The sequence below is a fragment of the Phyllostomus hastatus genome, unplaced genomic scaffold, assembly GCF_019186645.2.
Source record: "Phyllostomus hastatus isolate PE091 unplaced genomic scaffold, TTU_PhHast_1.1 phas_contig_80, whole genome shotgun sequence".
Lineage (NCBI taxonomy): Eukaryota > Metazoa > Chordata > Mammalia > Chiroptera > Phyllostomidae > Phyllostomus > Phyllostomus hastatus.
In genome coordinates, this window is record NW_025333960.1 from 46,063,849 (window position 1) to 46,082,791 (window position 18,943).

Here is an 18,943-nt window from a genome sequence, read left to right on the forward strand (position 1 = left end):
CCTGCTGTTCAAGAGAGTTAGGAGGACAGGAAAGGGGCAGTCAGACGTGAGTCATTCAGTGCCTGCGCTCTACTAGAGATTCGGACTTTCGTTTGTATCAGGAGGAAGTTTTGACTTAGGGGCTGGTACTCTGATGTGGGCGTTACGATGGTAAATCTTTGTGCACAACCTCGTGAAATCAAAATAGAGCTATTTCTGTCGGGGACAGACTACCCGTCTCACAGGCCACAGCGGCAGCCCTCCGCCGGCTCGGGCGGTCTCACGGAGCGGGGCCGAGTCTGCTCCCCGCACCGGGCTTTGCTCATCTCACGTTCCAGGACAGTCCCCTTCTCTGCCTTATTTCAGACCCTCCGCTTCGTCTTCCCTGTGATTCCCGAATGATCTGAGATAACCAGGTTTCCCTCTTTGAAGCTTCCCAAAACCAGGCCGAGGAGTCCCGGTTAGGCGGCAGCACGTCAGAAGCCAATTGCGAAATTTTCTTTTCGTTAAGCGATGAGCCGCTGAAGCCTCGTGATTCACCCGGGCCACCCAAGGCAGCCTGCTCTCGGGTGCTGCCCAGGGTCACAGTTAAACCGGAATTCCTGCTGATGAAAACCAACCAGCTGGCCGGGGTGCATCCAGTCTCCAAAGTTTCGAATAGTATCAAATGAGATAAGTTAACTTTATCTCAGGCACATTGCGGGGCAAAGCTCAGCATTTTTCTGGAAACAACCAGAAAAAAAAAAAAAAAAGACAGAAGAGAACACAGCTCAAGGCCCAGAGACCGACGCTGGAATCCCTGGGAGGGAACAGGCAGGCTGTACCACAGAGCACTGGGCCACCACAGGAGCCGTGGAGGGGTGCCCCTGTTCCGTGCGCCTCTCTACAGCTGGCCGCGTGGGGCACTGTGCCCGAGGCCAGGGCATCGGCTGCTGGGCATCACAGGACTAACTGCTTCTTCGCTGGGATTGGTCATGGCCTCATTGCCCCAGGCCCTACCTTCATGTCTCTCCACCCCACCCTCCACCCCTCCAAAGGGACTCTGAGCCGGTCTCCAGGTTCCCACCACAAAAGTCCTGCCTGTGCTCTCTGAGGTCAAACCCGTAATTCTGTTATTACACCAATGCTTCACCAAAGAGTTTAGATTCTTCAATAAGGAACATGCTCCCTACAGTGTGAAATTCCACCATTACTGCTATTCATGCAAAAACCAATGCAATAAACAAATGGTTAGTTCCATATAACATATGTAAAGATAACAGCATACAGAGATATATAAAGACATGTAGTGTGTGAAGTATATATACGTATCTAGAGATATATAAAATATGGGCCCGGTCCTCCAATGCTTACAGTTGGCAACAGTGGCAAACACACACCCAGCATTCGGTGTGCCAGGTCCTAGAAGGAGAATCCACAGGAGAAGCTGTCAATTCTACCTGATGGGCAGGACTTTAGAGAAGGACAGAGAGAAGAGGGAAGTTCTTTGAGTTAGGCCTTGAAGGTCGGGTTGGGCCATGATCAGGCTGGGAGACGGGAGGAGAGGAAACAGGCCTTTCAGGAGACGAGACCATGCAAGTTCGGAAGCACGAAGGCCACAGGATCCGTGAGTTGCTGAGTGCAGGCAGGTGCAGGAGAAGGTGGTCAGAAGAGGGGGCTGCAGAGGTGTGCACCCCGGCCAGGCCGTGAGGACTCACAGGTGACGGGCATTTGGAGCTTGTGTGCTAGGTAAGCGCAGGCCGTTCGAGGCTTTGGAAACAACAGCCTCTGAGCTGTATGACAGGTACTCAGGTAAGACCTGGCTCCCGTCCTGAAGCTGAAATCTGGGAAGGGACAGCCAGGAGTGTGTCCCACAGGAGGACTGACGCTGAGGCCAGCCCTGGAAGTGGAAGCATAAGCAGTGACAGAAGGGAGACAGCACAGTCGAATCTGGGGCCATCAGAAACCTGCCGGTCACACCTGCGTTTCAGGGAGGACCCTGACCACGCCCTCCAGAGCGGTGTTACTCTACAGCCAAGACAAGATTACAGGGAGGTCCTCCGGTCCCCTGACCTCTGGATGAGAAGGACAGAGGCGAGGGCAGTGAAGGCGGAGAGGGGGTCTCAGAAACCTTTCTGAGGGAGAAGCAACAGCGTTTCACAGCCCACCGGGCTGGGGCAAAGCGTCAGGCAGGAGAAACATCGAGGAAGACAGGGGCCTCCAGCTCAGGTAGCTGACGCTCTAACCCGAGGCAGATGAACACGGGGGATATTCTTGGCTTTATCTCCTTCTCATTGAGAGACACTTCAGCGACAGCATTGCAGGTGGGGCCTGCATGTTGTTGAAGAGGAAGGTGTTTCCCCAAGTGTTTGAGTGTTTCCCCGTTACCGAAGGAAGCTAAGTTTAGGACTACAGGTCTCTGACTCAAACCTCACCAAAGGGAACCCTTGAACCCACTCTTCCCCATCTTCTGCTTTTCAGTAAAAAGTGACTCCGTGATTCCAGGTGCCCAGGAAAAACATGTGGCATTGTGCTCAACTCCGGTTCTTCCTCCCACCCTGTCCCTAAGCCATCAGCAGACCCTGCTGGCTTTGCCTTCCCGATGTTTCCAGAATCTAAAACCTCTCACCACCCGCGGTCACCCTCTCTCACCTGGGTTGCAGGTAGACTGCAGGCCACTCTCCTGCTTCTGTCCTTGCTCCCTTGTCAACCTCATTTCGGCACAGAAGGTAGACCGATTCTCTCCAAAAGTCATTTACGTCGTATGATGTCTCTGCTCAAAACCCATCTGCTGTGGATTCAGAGCAAAACCCAGCATCCATCTGCTGTTTCACCTCCTGGGCTCACCTCTGCCACTCTTACCTGCGGCTCTGCCCCAGCCACACTGGTCCCCTGGCCCTGGACCCTCTGGGGGCCCAGCCGGTCTCTTCCCTGTGCCTGGAACACTCTCCTGTAGTCACCACAAAGCTCAGCTCCTCATCTCATCTTTGTCACAGCTCAAATGTCACCTTTTTAGGTGGCCTGCTCAACAACCGCGTCATTTGGATGGGGCACTCCACATTCCTGATGCCCCTTACCCTCCTGTATACCATTCCCCACCCCCACCTCCTAAGAGACCTGCACACACTCCTCCAGAAGGAAGGGGTTTTTTGTTGTTGTTGTTCAGATATGTTCCCAGCACCTGGAGCAGCGCCCGACACACAGGAGGCATGTTAGATGTATTGTGGATTGGATGAAACATCACCTCACTGAGGTCTCCCCTACCTACCCTCACCCCTGCGTCCCGATTTATTTCTTTAGTCGTGTTCATCACCGACTGACATACCACTTGTGAGAGTGTGTATTCTCTGTCCACGCTCGCGTGTAAGATCCACGAGGGCAGGGACTGTGTCATGTGTGGGTTCAGAACAAGCCGCCCCACAGTGTGCTTCTGTGGCACGCAGACTGTGTTGAGCTAAGGGCAATCCTAGCCTCAGGCTCAAAGGAAGCGTCTGCCCCTCCCACAGGGGTGTCCAACCCTTGGGCCGAGGGCCACATGCAGCCCAAGGATGGCAATGAATGCGGCCCAGTACAAAATTATAAATTTACTTAAAACCTTTTTTTTTGCTCATCAGTTTTTGTTAGTGTTTGTGTATTTAACATGCGGCCCAAGACAACTCTTCTTATTCCAGAGTGACTCAGATGCCAAAAGTTTGGATACCCCTGAGAGAAGAGCTAGGGGCCTTCCCCATAAGAAGAGATTAGCCACAATAACCTTGCTGGCCCACCTATGTGGCAGGCAAACTTCTATTCACTACACATCTGCTCTTCGAGTCCTGCAGTGACCCTGTGAAGCCCCCAAGGTGCATCACCTCATCCCTGGCTCAGCAGGTGTCCCACACCGTGGTCCCCCTTTCTGTCTCTGAACCTCTTGCGCATGGCGGAGGTCCCTGATGCTCTCACATGTGTGGGGTTTGCATACATATGTATAAATTTAGTTCTTTTCTCTTGCTAATCTGCCTCATGTCTATCTGATTATTAGACCAGCCAAAGAACCTTGAGGGTAGAGGAAAGCCGTTCCCCCTCCCCTCACAGTCTCTTCTCCTTGCTGTATCCAGAGCACCTAGAACAGTGCCTGGCACATAGTAGGTAGTTGGTAGCTAATGAGAGGTTTTAGATTCTGGAAACAGAATCTAAATGTTTGGTAAGCGAGTGGAAGGAAGGAAGAAAGGAAAAAAGGAAGAGGGAGGGAGAGAGAGAGATAAATTCTTCCTCTATTGTACCCTCAGAATCACAGGTGAGTGGCCTAGAAGAAGAAACAGCTGGTTCTTCTGTGTGTGGAAAGCGATTCTGTGAGGGAGCAGTGAGATATAAGCATTCATTTAAAATCTATCCATTCATGTGCTCCTTTTGTCAAAATCAAAGGGAACATCTACTGATGATGCCAGGACAAGGACTAAGCAATACACTGGATTCCAATCAAAGGGCTCATGAGTCACGGAGTAACAATTATCATCATTATTTTTGGCTGCCTTCTTCTACAGTTCTCTGAATAATAAATTCAAAGGATTGACCAATCTTGTGATTTGGCTTAACAAACTGGGCGAGTGTACTTTATGACTCAGTTCAACTGAAAGTCGATACTACACATTAAAGAAACAAAACTAACATCTATGTTCTGCTGAACCCTGTCCGATCACTCTTTTACCTCCATTGCAGCTTGTCTGGCATGCTGCCTATAATTTTAAAGGTAATGACTGTAACAGTAATATCACCTCAACTTCATGAAGGGTCTTTCTTCGAGGGCACTTACTAGTCTTCATATACCATGTTATTTAGACTTCTGCCAATGTCGAAAGTGTTTCATCACCTGGTTCAGCACCTTCACCTTGCAGAAAGGAAACAGAGGCATGGACAGGTTAAAGTGCGCAGCCAAGGTCTCAGGGCCAGCCAGGGAAAGAGTTAAGTCTTGTTCTACAAGTCCGGGACACTGCCCAGGCAGTTACAACAGTTACCCAGTCTCCACTGCCGGGGCAAGAGAAAAAGGTAGAAAAGCAGCAAGAGTAAGCCCTCACTTCCTTCTTCATATCTGCTACTGGGCCTCATTCCACATCCAACCCAGGGTCAACTTAGTTCTCTAAAGGGACCAGAAGCAAATCACATGCGCGCACACACACACACACACACACACACCCCTGATTCTTCACAGTATGAAGTTAGGGAGGAGTTGATTGGAAAGTTAGGAAGGGAAAGGCTGCGACAACTGTCGAGGACATTTTCTGATCTGGAGAGTATGTTCATGTCCCCTTCTCTCTCCCCCCAAGATCCACGAGATACTTCATGGAGGAAACTCATCTTCCTGTTTCAATACTACCCTGCCCCCTGGCAAGTGGACAAACCAGGTGGCTTCTCTAGGTCCCACCCCAGCCCTGTCATCACGGGGCATGTTGTTTTCCTTTCTCTCAAAGGTTTTCAGTGGTTTCTTCAGTTAATTATCTGAGGAGTTGAGAGCAGGACCCACTGGCAGATTTCAATCTGTTGAGCACCAGCCATACTCCTGATTTCAAGTTATACTTGAAAGTCAAATTCCACTGCCATTTGCTCTGTTTTGCTTTGACAGGGAGTGGGAAGAAATATGTACACATTTGTAAATGAAAAGTTTAACTCCAGAAGGTCAACCAATCAGCTGCCAATGGCTGTTGCCTTGGAGAGGAAACTGGGTGCTGGGGGAAAGGGGACGGTTATATCTGCTACACACTTTATACCCCTCTGTACCTTTTGAAGATTGTATCATTTGCATATATTATTTATTCATAAAATTAAACTGAAAAACAAAGAAAAACCATGGAAAACAAAACTGAAGCTGGGAAACTATTTTCGTTGGAGCCCTTCCTCCAAGAGGAACAATGATGATGTCACATCTTGGTTCACCAGGGCTGCTATACAACTACGGAGCTTACAAGACAGACGGTGAGCTCCCCAAAGCAGGGAGAACGCTTCAACTGTGCCTTTAATCTCTGTTCTTGTACTCAGTGTCTATTGCTGCATAACAAATCACACCCAAATTTAGCCTTTAAAACACGAGTGTGACCTCAGTTTCAGTGGCTCAGGATCTTGGGCATGACTCAGGAGCCCTCTCAGGGTTTACATTCAAGGTGTCAACCACGGCCACGTCACCCGAAGGTTCCCTTGGGAAGGCTCTGCTTCCAAGCCCACTCACAGGGCTGTGGGCAGGACTAGGGTACCCATGGGCTGCTCCCTGCCGCGCACATTTCTCCAGAGGGCAGCCCACAGTAGGGCCACTGGCTTGCACGCTGGCCTCGGAAGTGACCCTCCACATGTGTCACATTCTACTCATTAGAAGCACATCACCAGGTCCAGCCCCCACTCCAGGAGAGAGGATACTCAGAGACGGAAGCAGCCAAAGATCGCACTGAACGAGAATCCTGACAGTTTAGGAGGGTCCAAAATAGGGTCAAAAGTCACTTAAGACAGCTCGTGTGGAACAAGCATGGGAAGTCCAGCGGTAAACGAGAACCAGAGAGACATGACATGACTCAAAACAGCGTCAGGAGACACCAAGCACTATGAGCAACCAGGCACAGGGCAGCCGGAGGGCATCCAGAAGAGACAAAAAGAAAACTCAAAATGAACTTTTAAAGTCAAAGCTGGGAGCAGCGTGAAGAGGCGGTGAGAACGACCCCTGGACCCACCAGAGCCCACGTGCTGTTGCTTCCCTGCGTTCCGCCACCGTCGCCATGGTGCCCAAGGGACAGGCCGAGGGGATGCTACAGGGGATGAAGCCAAGGCGAAGGACGGACCAACCACAGAGAGGATCCGCCAGGGGATCAGCTAAACCTGCTCCTCCCACGCCAGGCCCGGGCCTGAAAAGGCCCCTGAGAAGGAGGGCGAGAAGGTGCCCAAAGGGAAGAAGGGGAAGCTGATGCTGGCGAGCACGGGACTAACCCCGCAGAGGATGGAGACGCCGAAACAGGCCAGGCGCAGAGAGCTGCGGGTGCTGCAGGTGCCCGGGGAAGGGCGTGCATTTTTGATAGCTGTGCATTTCTGGTGGCTGTACAGTTTGAAATGCTATTTTTCATCAAGTTTGGTAAAAAATGCAGAATTTTGTTTCACTTTTTTAAAGCTGTGCTGTTAGCACACAGAACACTTCATTGCTGTTTTGGGGGGAAAGGGCACACAGGACTAATAGAATGTCTCCAAAGCTGGTGGACATGGGAAAATAACACCCTTCCCTTCTAGTCTGGAGAGATCGCCCTTGGTCCCGAGATGTTGGCACACATTAGCCGCCTCGGCACACCATGTGGTACCGGAAAACTAAAAGCTTGTTTTTGTGTTTCTTGTCCCTGCCCACTTTCAGCATAGACGTGACTCCTTTAAGTGCAGAGACCTGTTGGGACCTGACCCCCCCCCAAACAGCTCCCAGTACGTCGGGCAGCCTGGACTTCCTTCCCAGTGTCGCCCCTGGTATGGCATCCCTCAAAAGAGCAGTCATTCCTTTTTAGATCGTGGCTCTACAGATCGATAATTCTGCCACTTTCATTTCATTTCCCGAAAGTCAGGGTCGGCTTTGAAAAGCTGTTAGACCACACGCTAGCATGAGATGTCAGCCCTCACTCCAAACTCTCCCCATTCGGAGCCGCAGACGAAGTCTTCACTGGGTTTACAGCGGCTTTCCGGTCTCGGCAGCCCATGGGAGATGGGAGTTTAAAGTGTACTGTGTGCTGTTGACATTGTCCGCTCTCGTCCTGCCTGAAATACCACGACTGTTTACGAAAACTATTTTTAATGAACCTGGATACAGTTTGGCTTCGGGGGAAAAATCAAAAGTGGTATCAGCTATGGTCTGTTAAGCCCATTTTTTAATTTTAGCAATATTGAACATGGGGTTTTCATCTTTTTTTTGGAATGACTAGATACCAATTTTTGTGTTACACAATAAAAGAGAAATGGCCTTGGCTGATGTGGCTCAGTTGGTTGGAGCATCATCCGTGCACCAGAATGTTGGGGGTTCGATTCCCGGTCAGGGCACAGACCTAGGTTGTGGGTTCAGTTCCCAGTTGGGGTGTGTGTGGGAGGCAACTGATCGATATATGCTTCTCTCTCTGTCTTCCCCTTCCTCTCTCTATAAAACCAATAAACATATTTGAAAATTATTTTTAAAAGAGAGAAATGAAATACTCAGGTGTAATGTTAACACTCTCTTTTTGCTAAGCCCATTGTAAGCCACTGTGGCGTATAAATGTTGGAGTTCAAATGCTGAATAAGTCAACTGACTTCGAAGGCCATGTTTCTGACCCTCACGTTGGGTCGCTATGAATTTTACCTTCACAAGTTTGTGTGTACATGCAAAACGGCCTGGGAGACAGCAATAAACACAGAGAAAGTTTTTTTAAAAGCTGAAGTTGGAAAAGGTAAAGTGAACAAGATCTATTTGTGTCTTGTCCTCACTTAAGTAAATCCTTAAAAGGATTAAGAAGTATTCAACTTGTCAATTACTTTTAAAAATGCATTTCAATTCTTTAATATACTCACCTAATCCTTACATTTTACAATCCTTACAAATCTCTTCATTGACTTTGACCTAAGGGGCCCCCTGATAAGAATAATATCGTACAAAGTGTGAAAAAACTTCTTCTGGGAATGCTTTCACCCTGGGGAAAAAGAGGAGGCTCCACATTTCCTTTTCCCTTCTGGAACCCAGAACACCCACCCGTGCTCCTCACCCCAGCTGACTAGGGAATGGTTTCTAAGTGGTCAAGAGTCCAGTCTCCGCAGCCACGTCCCTGATCCCATCATAGTTCAGACAGAAGACAACTTCCTTGTCTCAGCAATGCGTGTCAGGTGTCTGTGGCTGGCCGGTGCTCCCTGCTCCGACAGGGCTGTTTGCAGCGGCCAGCTAGCCAAGAGTTGTCAGAACAGACCTGGAGACCACGCAGGGAGAGAGCCGCTGCTCGTCCGCGGTGAGCAGCCTCCGGGACACCAGAAAGTGGGCCCTGCATGCCGTCTGCTACAAAATCACCTGGGGAGCCACAGAGAGAGTAAAGGGACAGACATGGGAGTTCCTACTTTCTCAGACTCTCAAGGTGAATTTGAAGCACAGCACAAACTCAGTTATTGGTCTAGGCTGACGTGGAGATAGGAATTTCTGTTCTTGCCAATAAAAAGGGGTTACTTTGATCATATTCTTTATTCTTGTATTTTAATCCTCATCCAAGGATATATTTACTGATTTTTTTTAAAGGTGATAAAGGTGGGGAGAGAGAGAAACATCGATTGTCTGTGTCCCATACACACCCCGACTAGGGGTCGAAACTGCAGCCTAGGTATGTGCCCTGCCTGGGACTCAAGCCCACAAATTTTGGTGTATGCAACCTCTTGGGATGATGCTCCAACCAACGGAGCATCGAGAGTAGACAGTAATCCCAGCCCGGAATTACTCTTTACTCTTAGGATTATTCCACACCCATTTGGAGAGCTTTGTTGAGTTTCTACAGCACTACCAAATAGACTAGGACACCGCCCATGTGAGAGCTCTGAGGGTTGTTAAAGAAAAGTTCCAAATTCTCCATTTTCACAGAAAGAACTGGAGCTCAGACAGGTCAGGTGAGGTGAGGGGGAGGCCTGTACGTAGTCTGCCTGTGCCTGGGTGCCCATCTGTAAAGTGGTGACAAGTGTACTAATCCAATCATCATACAGCTATTGAATGCCCAACAGTGAGGAGATGCTTGGGAGGAATGCGATGCTCTGTTCTCAAGGGGAGAGAAACCATCACTCAGGATTATTACCGTTCAGTGCGGTAAGTGCCAGGAGAGGGTGATGCGTCCCGGTGTCCCGGGTGGGGTGGAAGCTTGGAGGAGCCGTACTTAACCCAGTCAGGGACAGCCTGGGGACACGTTCCAGGCCATCCCATGAAGAATGGTCTTCCCTGGAGAAGGGGCAAGGGACAAAGGTGCCCTGTCTTTTCTCTTTAGAATTCTTGTGAAAAGAAGATATTTCTCGTGAAAGTGCTTTATAATCGGCAAATCACTGCACAGATGAGAACGATGAGGTTATTTTTAAGTGACTTGATCGAGGCCACCCACAGCTGATGGGTTACAGTCTCCCGTCCAATGTCTCTGAGTTATATCACTCACTCCTTTTAATCACTTCTCCATGTGTTTATATCTAGACACTGCCATAAACCCAGGTGAAGGCACCCCATAGAGGGCCAATTCCTACCACGTCTACCTTCCGAACAGCCGTTTGCTGCCTTGATCACGCATTAGAATCACCCCAGATGTACCCGTGTTGGGTACAGAATCTCCAGGTGGGGGCTCAGGCATAAGTATATTTGATGCTCCCCAAGTATCTTTAAAGTGCAGCCCGGTTTAAGAACCTCATTTATTGCAAATCAAAGAATGGAGCACACACTCCCACATGCAGAAAATTCCTCTGTCACCTCTGGTTTATATCTGTCTTAAAGAAGGCTCCGGATAATGCGAGTGCCATGTGTTTGAGTCAGGGCTGTAATATGGTTATTTTAGGAAAATAGATTTACCCTGTGAATGATGACTGGCCTGGATTAATATGAATCTGTCTTTTCTGAAGATACTCAGGCTAATGAGCAGTGAGGGGCAGTGCCCAGCAGTATGACAAGCGGCAGAGAACGGACTGTCCAGCCTAAGAACACCAGCAGAGAAGCCATGAAATAGCCAATGTGTAGATTCCCGGAGACGATGCACCTGGAGGAACACGGGTGCGATGGAGAAGATGATACTTGGGTGGGCTTCTGTTTAGCGGAAGTGCTAGCACGGCTTCTTTGGTCCTTTGAAACCGACGGCAGGCACATAACAGGGAGGACCCCAAACCAGCTTTTATCTGTGTTTCTATTTGCTTGACTATAGCGGGGTTTGTGTTAAGTAAGAACTTCAAAGATATCAAGTGTACATGGCAGATGCCGCCTAAAATGAAGTCATAAAATGCTTCTTGATATGATTCAACAAAGAGAGTATAAAAAGAAATTCAGTATTGGAGAAAAGACAGAGGCCATCTCCTTTACCATGTGTCAAAGGGCAGGTGATGACAGAGCTGTTGTCCTTTCAACAAGGTCACTTGGTCAACACGGTCTTCCATGTCCTGTGTCCTTGCTATGCAAAGAAAGGTCTGTAGCACCTGCAGCACCAAGAGCTTGTGAGAATCATGAAACCTCGCTGCCTGCCAAACCGGGCCCATGCACTTGAGCAAAGGTCCCTGGGCATCTGCGCACACACGAGTCTTTGAGAAGCTCCGGGTGGCCGCTGTGGAAGCTGCCACTTTCTGGCTGGTCCATGGCATCCACATGGGGCCATGATCTGAGGCCAGATTTTCTTTAGGATCCATTTAACCTAAAACCTTGGCCCCACCCCAGTTGGAGCATTGTATCCTTTCCCAAGTCTGAGGGACTCCACATCATCCTTCAGGCTTGCCGTCCCACGTAACCCGTTCTTGGAGAGCTTCCCGAACAGCCCAGACTGAGTTAGTAACTCCCTTCTCTGCGCTCCCAGAGCCTCTCGTGTCACACGACCCTCCCTCACCGCTTCAGGCCAGTCTTCGACCAGTGACTCACCCACGCAGGTAGCAGCTAGCCCCACGAATATCCCACCAACAGTCATCAGACAAGAAGTGTTAGCCATTACCAGCCTCTGAGCTCTGGAGAGCGCAGCAGACGTGGTTGCGCCCCAGGAAGCTCCCAGGCTCAGGGAGCAGCACAGTGCTCATCTCACAAATAAATGGTCACACTATACTGAGAGCAAGCAGCAGTGCAGAGGGCGTACCTTGGGGGGTCCTACTGTAATTAGGGTGGTTGGAGAGGGCTCCGAGGAGGCAATGCAAGCTAACAGCAGAAGATAAGGGGAAGAGCTTTTCAGGCAAGAAAGGGACAACTGTGTGGGACCTGGGACAGGAAGGGGCCTGTCAGGCTCCGGAAAATGAAGGAGGACAAGAATGGGACTGTGGGGAGGAAGCGGAGGTCAGAGCAGGCTGCGCCTGGCGAGCCACGGAAAGGAGGTAGATATTGTTGAAACTGCGCCAGGGAAAGGTTTTGTGGCTGGGTGTGGACGTGCTCTGGGATCTGATGGCTGCTTAGCTTGGAAGGGGCAGGGTGGAAATGAAGATATCAGGGTGAACGAAGACTTCTGGGATGGTCCAGGAGAGGGAGGGTGGTGGCTAGCAGGGGAGATGAACAGGCAGATTCAAGATCCTCCAGAGACAGAAGCAACAGATCTGGAGATGGATTGGAAATGGGAGAAAGAGAAGTCACGGTTCAAGGCCGAGTTTCTGGCCTAAGCGCCAACTAGAGAAGAGCCATCATCTTAACTGGTTGGGGTTCAGAGCTGCTGTGCTGTGTCTGGGGTGCTCTGGAGATGCACCGGTGGAGGTAACAGGCCGGCAGGGAGTACTAACCCTGCCATTTAATACTACGGCCAAGAATATGTGCAAAAGTGGAACGCTCCATTTGCCCAAACACGGTACCTGCCACGGTCCAGGAAATGAGTGAAGAAATTAAACAAACAAACAAACAAAAAAACAAACAAACCCACAACCAAAGATCACCTTTTAAGTAGAACCTGATTGGGACAGAGGGAAGGACCCAGCCAACTGAAGACACCGGGATGTGAGAGCTGGGAATTCTGCAGATGATCCGCTAAATGAAGACCCTTCATTTCAGCAATGAAACGTGGTCTAAGCATTTATGAACAACAGGAACCCCCCAAAATGTTAAAGGAAGTTAAAAAACACCAGGATGTGCTTGAGTACAAACAAGAGATACTATCGTTTTTGTCTAGTTAGATAGGTCACACTACAGCCAGCTGAGGAAGACAACCATGACTTTGAACACACTGGGACACAAAGCTGATCTGTAACCGCTTAGAGCTTAGATAAACTCTAAAGAATACAAGCACTGCCAACAGGATGTTAAAGGAGAGATGCTATGTGAAAGATTTGAATTATTCAAATATAAAATTTAAGACGATAAATGTTAGGATATTCATGTTAAACTCTAAGGGCACTCTGGACTGGAAATCATTGGGCAACACCTAAGACAACGTAGCAAACAGAATTTCACTAGCCAGCAAAATGTACTTTAGTTCTTGCAAAGGTCGCTAACCTTTATATTGCCGTGTCCTGTGCCAAGTGCAATTAAAGCCGTATTGTACTTGCTGGTTCCCTTACGACACAAGCAAAGGAACCTGTATCTGAGAAGACATAACTTTATCTGATAAAAAGTAAAAAGTGAGCATAAGAGCCCGCCCAGCACCCTGAGGCTGGGTAGCACGGGGCACACTGGGAATTTCCTCTTGTTCTTCTGGCTGGTCCTTGCCATGACTTTTTCCCCAAACTGAATTTTAGTGCCTTATTGATTGTGCAGCCTGATAGGTCTTCAACTTTAAAAAAGGAGTCTTGTCCTGACCAGGTAGCTTAGTTGGTTGGAGCATCATCCTGTAAACCTAAAGATTTCAGGTTCCATCCCTGGTTGGGGTGCCTGTGGGAGGCAACTGATTGATGTTTCTCTCCCTCCCTTCCTTCCTCTCTCTTTCTCAAAACCAATGAATGTATGTGTCTTCAGGTGAGGATTTAAAAATAGATAAGATCAAATCAATAAATGTATCTTCAGGTGAGGCTTAAAAAAAGTCTTGTTATTTAAAAATGTTTTGGCCCGGCTGGTGTGGCTCAGTGGACTGAGCACCAGCCTGCAAACTGAAAGGTCACTGGTTTGATTCCTGATCAAGGCACAAGCCTGGGCTGTGGGCCAGGTCTCTGGCTGGGAGCATGAGAGAGGCAACCAGTTGATGTTTATCTCATATATAGATGTCTCTCTCCCTTTGTCCCTTCCTTCCCCTCTCTCTAAAAATAAATAAATAAAGTCTTTTTTTAAAAAAATGCTCCAAATCTTGTCAAACCTCAGTGGTCAGGTACATGAATGTGGATTTTATTTTTCTAAAGATTTAAAATCTCTCAAAAGAGGGGAAAAAAACCCTTTAAAATAAAAAGGCCTCATCTGAAATTCTATAAGCCTCTGAAAGGTGCCTGTAGTATTGTGTCGACATAAAAATACTTTATAAAAGTGAGTATATGGCCATGGCTGGTATAGCTCAGTGGATTGAGCGCGGGCTGCGAACCAAAGCATCCCAAGTTCAATTTCCAGTCAGGGCACATGCCTGGGTTGCAGGCCATGACCCCCAGCAACCGCACATTGATGTTTCTCTCTCTCTCTCTTTCTCCCTCCCTTCCCTCTCTAAAAATAAATAAATAAAATCTTTTTAAAAAATCTTTAAAAAAGTGAATATATGGAATGATCAAAACAGAACCTATTATACTTATCTGCCATCAGAAAATTATGTATGCCATTGACTTCTTAACCTGAAGCATTGAAATTTACACCATGTACAATACACTTACAATTGGAATCTGATGACCAATAAGACTACAAAAACTCATGGAATTATATTAGAAGGATAACCTATCAAATATCACAGCTATGATTTAATGCACAGAGAAACGGAAGACTAGAAAACAAATGGATGGCCCTAGCCAGGGAGAGTGTCACCCTGATACACCAACATTGTGGTGTATCACACTCAAGCAACCAATGAATGTTGAATGTGATACACCAACATTGTGGTGTATCACACTCAAGCAACCAATGCATGCATAAATAAGTGGAACAACAAATAAATGTTTCTCTCTCTCAAAAAAAAAACAAACAATTAAATAAAAAATTGTTTAAAAAGAAAGAAAAGAAAATGAATAGTTATTGTTGGGAACTGCCCTGCCTGGTATCAGAAGCTGTAATCCCTGCCAAAGCTAAGGCTGAGGGAATGACCTTGGACCATAAGCCACTAGGGAGACAAAAGCTTATCTCCCTGGCAGGAGCACCGCTTCTACTCCTTTTATTTCATCCATAACTGGCCCCCAATGCTTGGTCAGTTAGCCAATGACAGGTAAGATTCCCCAAGGGGGGAACAACCTAAGACAGGCACGATCATGTGGGAGGCCCCCAAGGAAGTACTTTGAGGGCTACAGCAAAAGGGCGTGATGGACCCTCGGCTTTGACATAGCCTGAGTCCTCATTGTCTGCAAAAAAATCTCCTAATCTCTTGGCTGCCTTACTTCCCTTGTTCCACGTAAGCCTGAAACAATGACAGAGGGTGGTGCAGCCCCCGTGCTGGAAAGGGTGGGTTCCCTAGGTGATCAGGCCTAAGAAAAAATATGTAAAATCCTGTGAAACCTGCTTTGTTTAGAATGCTCTCAATTAAATGATAAGGGTCCAAGCAAGAAGTAGTTTGTTCCTTAAAGTATTTTACAGCTTTTTAGCTGTCTGACCCTGACTCAAAGGAATTTCCTTCCTTTTGAAGACGAAATAATATTCCATCATGTGGACACACAACATTTTATCTACTCACCCCTCAGAGGCCATCTGGGTCCCTCTCAGCCATCATAAAGTAGGCTCTCATTATTATCTAGTAATGCCTTATTTTCTTTTAAGTGCTTCTCACAGACTGTAATTCTAGTACTGGCTTCTTTCATACCTATTTTGTTCAGTATTTTGTTTAGTATCTACTCCTAAAGACCTTGTAAGCCCCATGAGGAGGAGGATGGCGTCTGTTTTGTTGATTCCTAAATTAATCACCAGGTCCTGACACAGGGTCTGGAGTGTAATAGGTATTTAATAAATAATTGCTGAGTCACTGCATGAAAGAAAATCATTAGGCCACCAGAAAGCCACTAGTCTAAGTTCACTGGCAAATTCCACGGACTTTGTATTCAACTGTGAAAGAGAACAAATTAATGCGTGTGCACCCACACGCACCCACGCGTTTAGCTCTCTGGGCACCACCGACTCCCCGCGTCACCTGGAAGTCAGTCTATTTGCGGACAGCACATGGTTCCCTGTCCCGTGTTCTTTTCAAGAATGCGTCATGTGCAAACGTAACGTGCGTAGTCAGCAATATAAGAAATTAAGTAGGTACTGATCAATGCCACAGCATGGATGAACCTTGAAAACATTATGCTAAGTCAGTCCAACACGAAAGATCACATATCGTGTGAGTCCATTTATACAGAGTGTCCAGAATAGGCAAATCCATGGAGTCAGAGAGTAGAGGAGAGGCTGGCAGGGGCTGAGAGCAGGAGAGGACACAAGTGATAGCTCAAGGGGGTGGGGTATCTTTTTGGTGGGGAGGAGTGATGAAAATTTTCTAAAATAGGTTCTGGTGATGGTTGTACGACTCTGTAAAGTATACTAAAAATGATGAAGTTGTCCTCTGGAAACAGATGAATTATGTGGAGAATGAATTACAACTCAGTAAAGCTGTTTAAAAATACCCCATAGGTGGAAGGAGATGGGGGTGGCCTGCCTACGTTTGAGAGGTGGGGAGTTCGCCTCCGTCATGACACACACGCAGCAGGGCAGGCGGCGGCGGGGGGCCCTGCCAGCCCCTCCAGACCATCTTCATGCCAATGTGAGTAAGAGTCTCTGCTTCATGCACATCCTCTCCTTTTTTTTGCTGTTGACACCACCCTGCTACCCCACCAAAGGAGGAAGACATGCTGTGGTGATAAACACAGGTCAAGTTCTCTGAGCCAAAACCTTAGATACGCATACGAATTCCTGAAGGGCCCCTTTATAACCTTTATTATGAGTGATCCGAACACTGCCCCTTGAATTTACAGCATCTGAAAACTCAGATCTCCGCCTGCCCTGCGGGCTCTGCCAAGACAGTTACCTTTGCCTCCTTTCTCTCACTCCCCGATCTAAGCTGTCTGGGAATCCTGTTCGCTGTCCCTTTAAAATGTATATATACGTCCACAACCTTCTCTCTTTCAAACACCTCATCCTTGGTCGGTCCAAGCCTCCTAAATGGTCTGCCTACCCAAGAGCCCTCCCCGCCGCCAGATTTCCACCCAGCAACCAGAGTGGCCCTTTGGAGATGCAGGTCAGATCACAGATCATGCCACTCCAACGGGCAATGCCCTGCACTGATGCCTAAAGTGCTTACTCGCCTAGGAAACCCCGCACCAGCGTGGTCCCCCACCTCTCCGCCCTGGTCTTTTCTTTCCCCTCCCCTCCCCACTCACGGGTGTGAGGAACAGCACTAGACTTCATCAGAGGGGCCAGGGACTCCCCCGTTGGGGCCTGTGCACCAAGACATCTGTCCCCTCTGGCAGGGACACTCCGCTCCGAGGTCCTCATGATTCACCCTCTTCCCAGCCAGTGTGCTCCGATGCCACCTCCTCCATTCTGCCATCGCATCCTGTTCCCTTGGGCTCCCCCCACCCCCCCGGTCCCTTGACCCTGTTCAGCTTTCTCCTTTTATCCCCTGAAGCACTTATCTCCAAGCACACCATATAATGCACGAATTTATTATCTTTTTTCTCTACTCTCTCACTCCCCTCTCTAGAATGGGAGCTCCCGAGGGCAGGCTCTTTACCTACATGATACCCTGGGAGAGGCCAAGTGCCTGGCACACAGGCTGTGCTTCATAAGTATCTGTTGGCCGTCTAGCTGGCTAAGGGAGGCCTCTTTGTTTCAGACTTCGTAACACTAGGGAGGAGGGTCCCCTGTGTGGAATGACTGGGGAGACAGGACATTCTCAAGGAGAAGCCACGGTTCATTTCCATGACCATTCAAGCTAGAACTCAGGAGATGACACCAACCAGTAACTAAAGAGTTCAGGGCCCGAGCAAACTTTGTTCAGCTTTAAAAAGAGTGTTGGTTCAAGTAATCTCAAAGACACATTGGAATTATCGCCATGTTTTTCTGTGCAACAGGGGGAGCCTAAGACTGATTTTAAAAAATTCTAAATGCTCTTAGTCAACTTGAGCTAGACAAAGTGTCAGGGCTGGGAGCCCTGTTAGCTCCGATGTCATTTTTGTGGCTGCAGCTGGCATGGGGCAGGAGGAGGGAATGGCACCCAAGGAGGGTGGTGTTTGGGGCTAGTTTGAAATTTTTTTTTTTTAGTTTACTTAAAAAAAACCCCCTGCTAAAATGAAACATGCAAATCCTTATTTTGGCTAATTTTTAGGGCACAGTGTCAGCATAAACTCATATGAGAGTCTATTGTTCTCTAGAAAACAGGGACCAAGATGTCTTGAACACAGACTGGCACCTCATCATTGCAGAAAGGCGTCTGGTTTCTCCTGCCGCAGGTGCAGACACACTCTTCACGGGTGCAGCCTTTGGTCACCCTGCCCCCCTGCAGTCTAGAACTGACCTTCTGCCTTACGGCCTGTTTTAAAAACCATGGATTCCACCCCGAGGGAGAGCACAATTTGACTTTGATAAGTATGCAATTTTGCAAACATTTAAATGGTGGTTTTCCTTACACTTTAACCCTTCCTCCAGCAAAATACTTATTTATCTGTTTGTTTCTTTGTTTGTTTATTCCAGTTAGTTCTGGAGGAAAGTTAGGATTCTTTTTTTCTCCACTACAGAATGTCCTCCCTCCAAGGCAGCTGTGATCCACAAAGGTCTCCAGATCAGGAAGCCAGGCTTCCCGCGCTTTTATGGCCACGCTGGCACAGAGCACCCTGCCAGCCGCACAACAGGCCAGGCGGGTGATGGAACACCGAAGGGCCACCAGCTTCCTAACAGCAGCCACAGGTGAAAAGGAGAAGCGTGTGCCTGCCCCACACGTGTCTGCAATAAAACCATCCCCTACACCCTTGCAGTTTCCCAAGTTCTTCCCAAGATGCTGTGCAGTGGGATGTTAAATACTCCATGTCCCCGCCCATCCTCACCACTTCCAGTGAAAGACAAACCTCAGGACACGGAGTAGGTCCCAAAAACTACCGTGAACAGAGCCTCCTATGCCCATGTTCCTAGCAGCACTATCAAAACAGCCAACAGGTAGACACAACCCGAGCGTCCACCCACAGATGAACAGGTGAATAAAACGTACGATAGACATACAATGGCATGGTACTCAGCCTCGGAGAGTGGAAGGAAATTCTCACACGTGCTATG

The 18,943-nt window shown here is 48.3% G+C and overlaps 1 protein-coding gene and 1 pseudogene across 1 annotated transcript in view; one reads left to right on the forward strand and one right to left on the reverse strand.

Annotated features, from left to right (window-relative positions):
* Positions 1-18,943, reverse strand: part of ATP8B1 (ATPase phospholipid transporting 8B1) — a 107,335-nt gene that overhangs the window by 80,949 nt on the left and 7,443 nt on the right. The gene's annotated exons all lie outside the window — the stretch shown is intronic.
* Positions 6,696-7,320, forward strand: LOC123825983 (annotated as a pseudogene).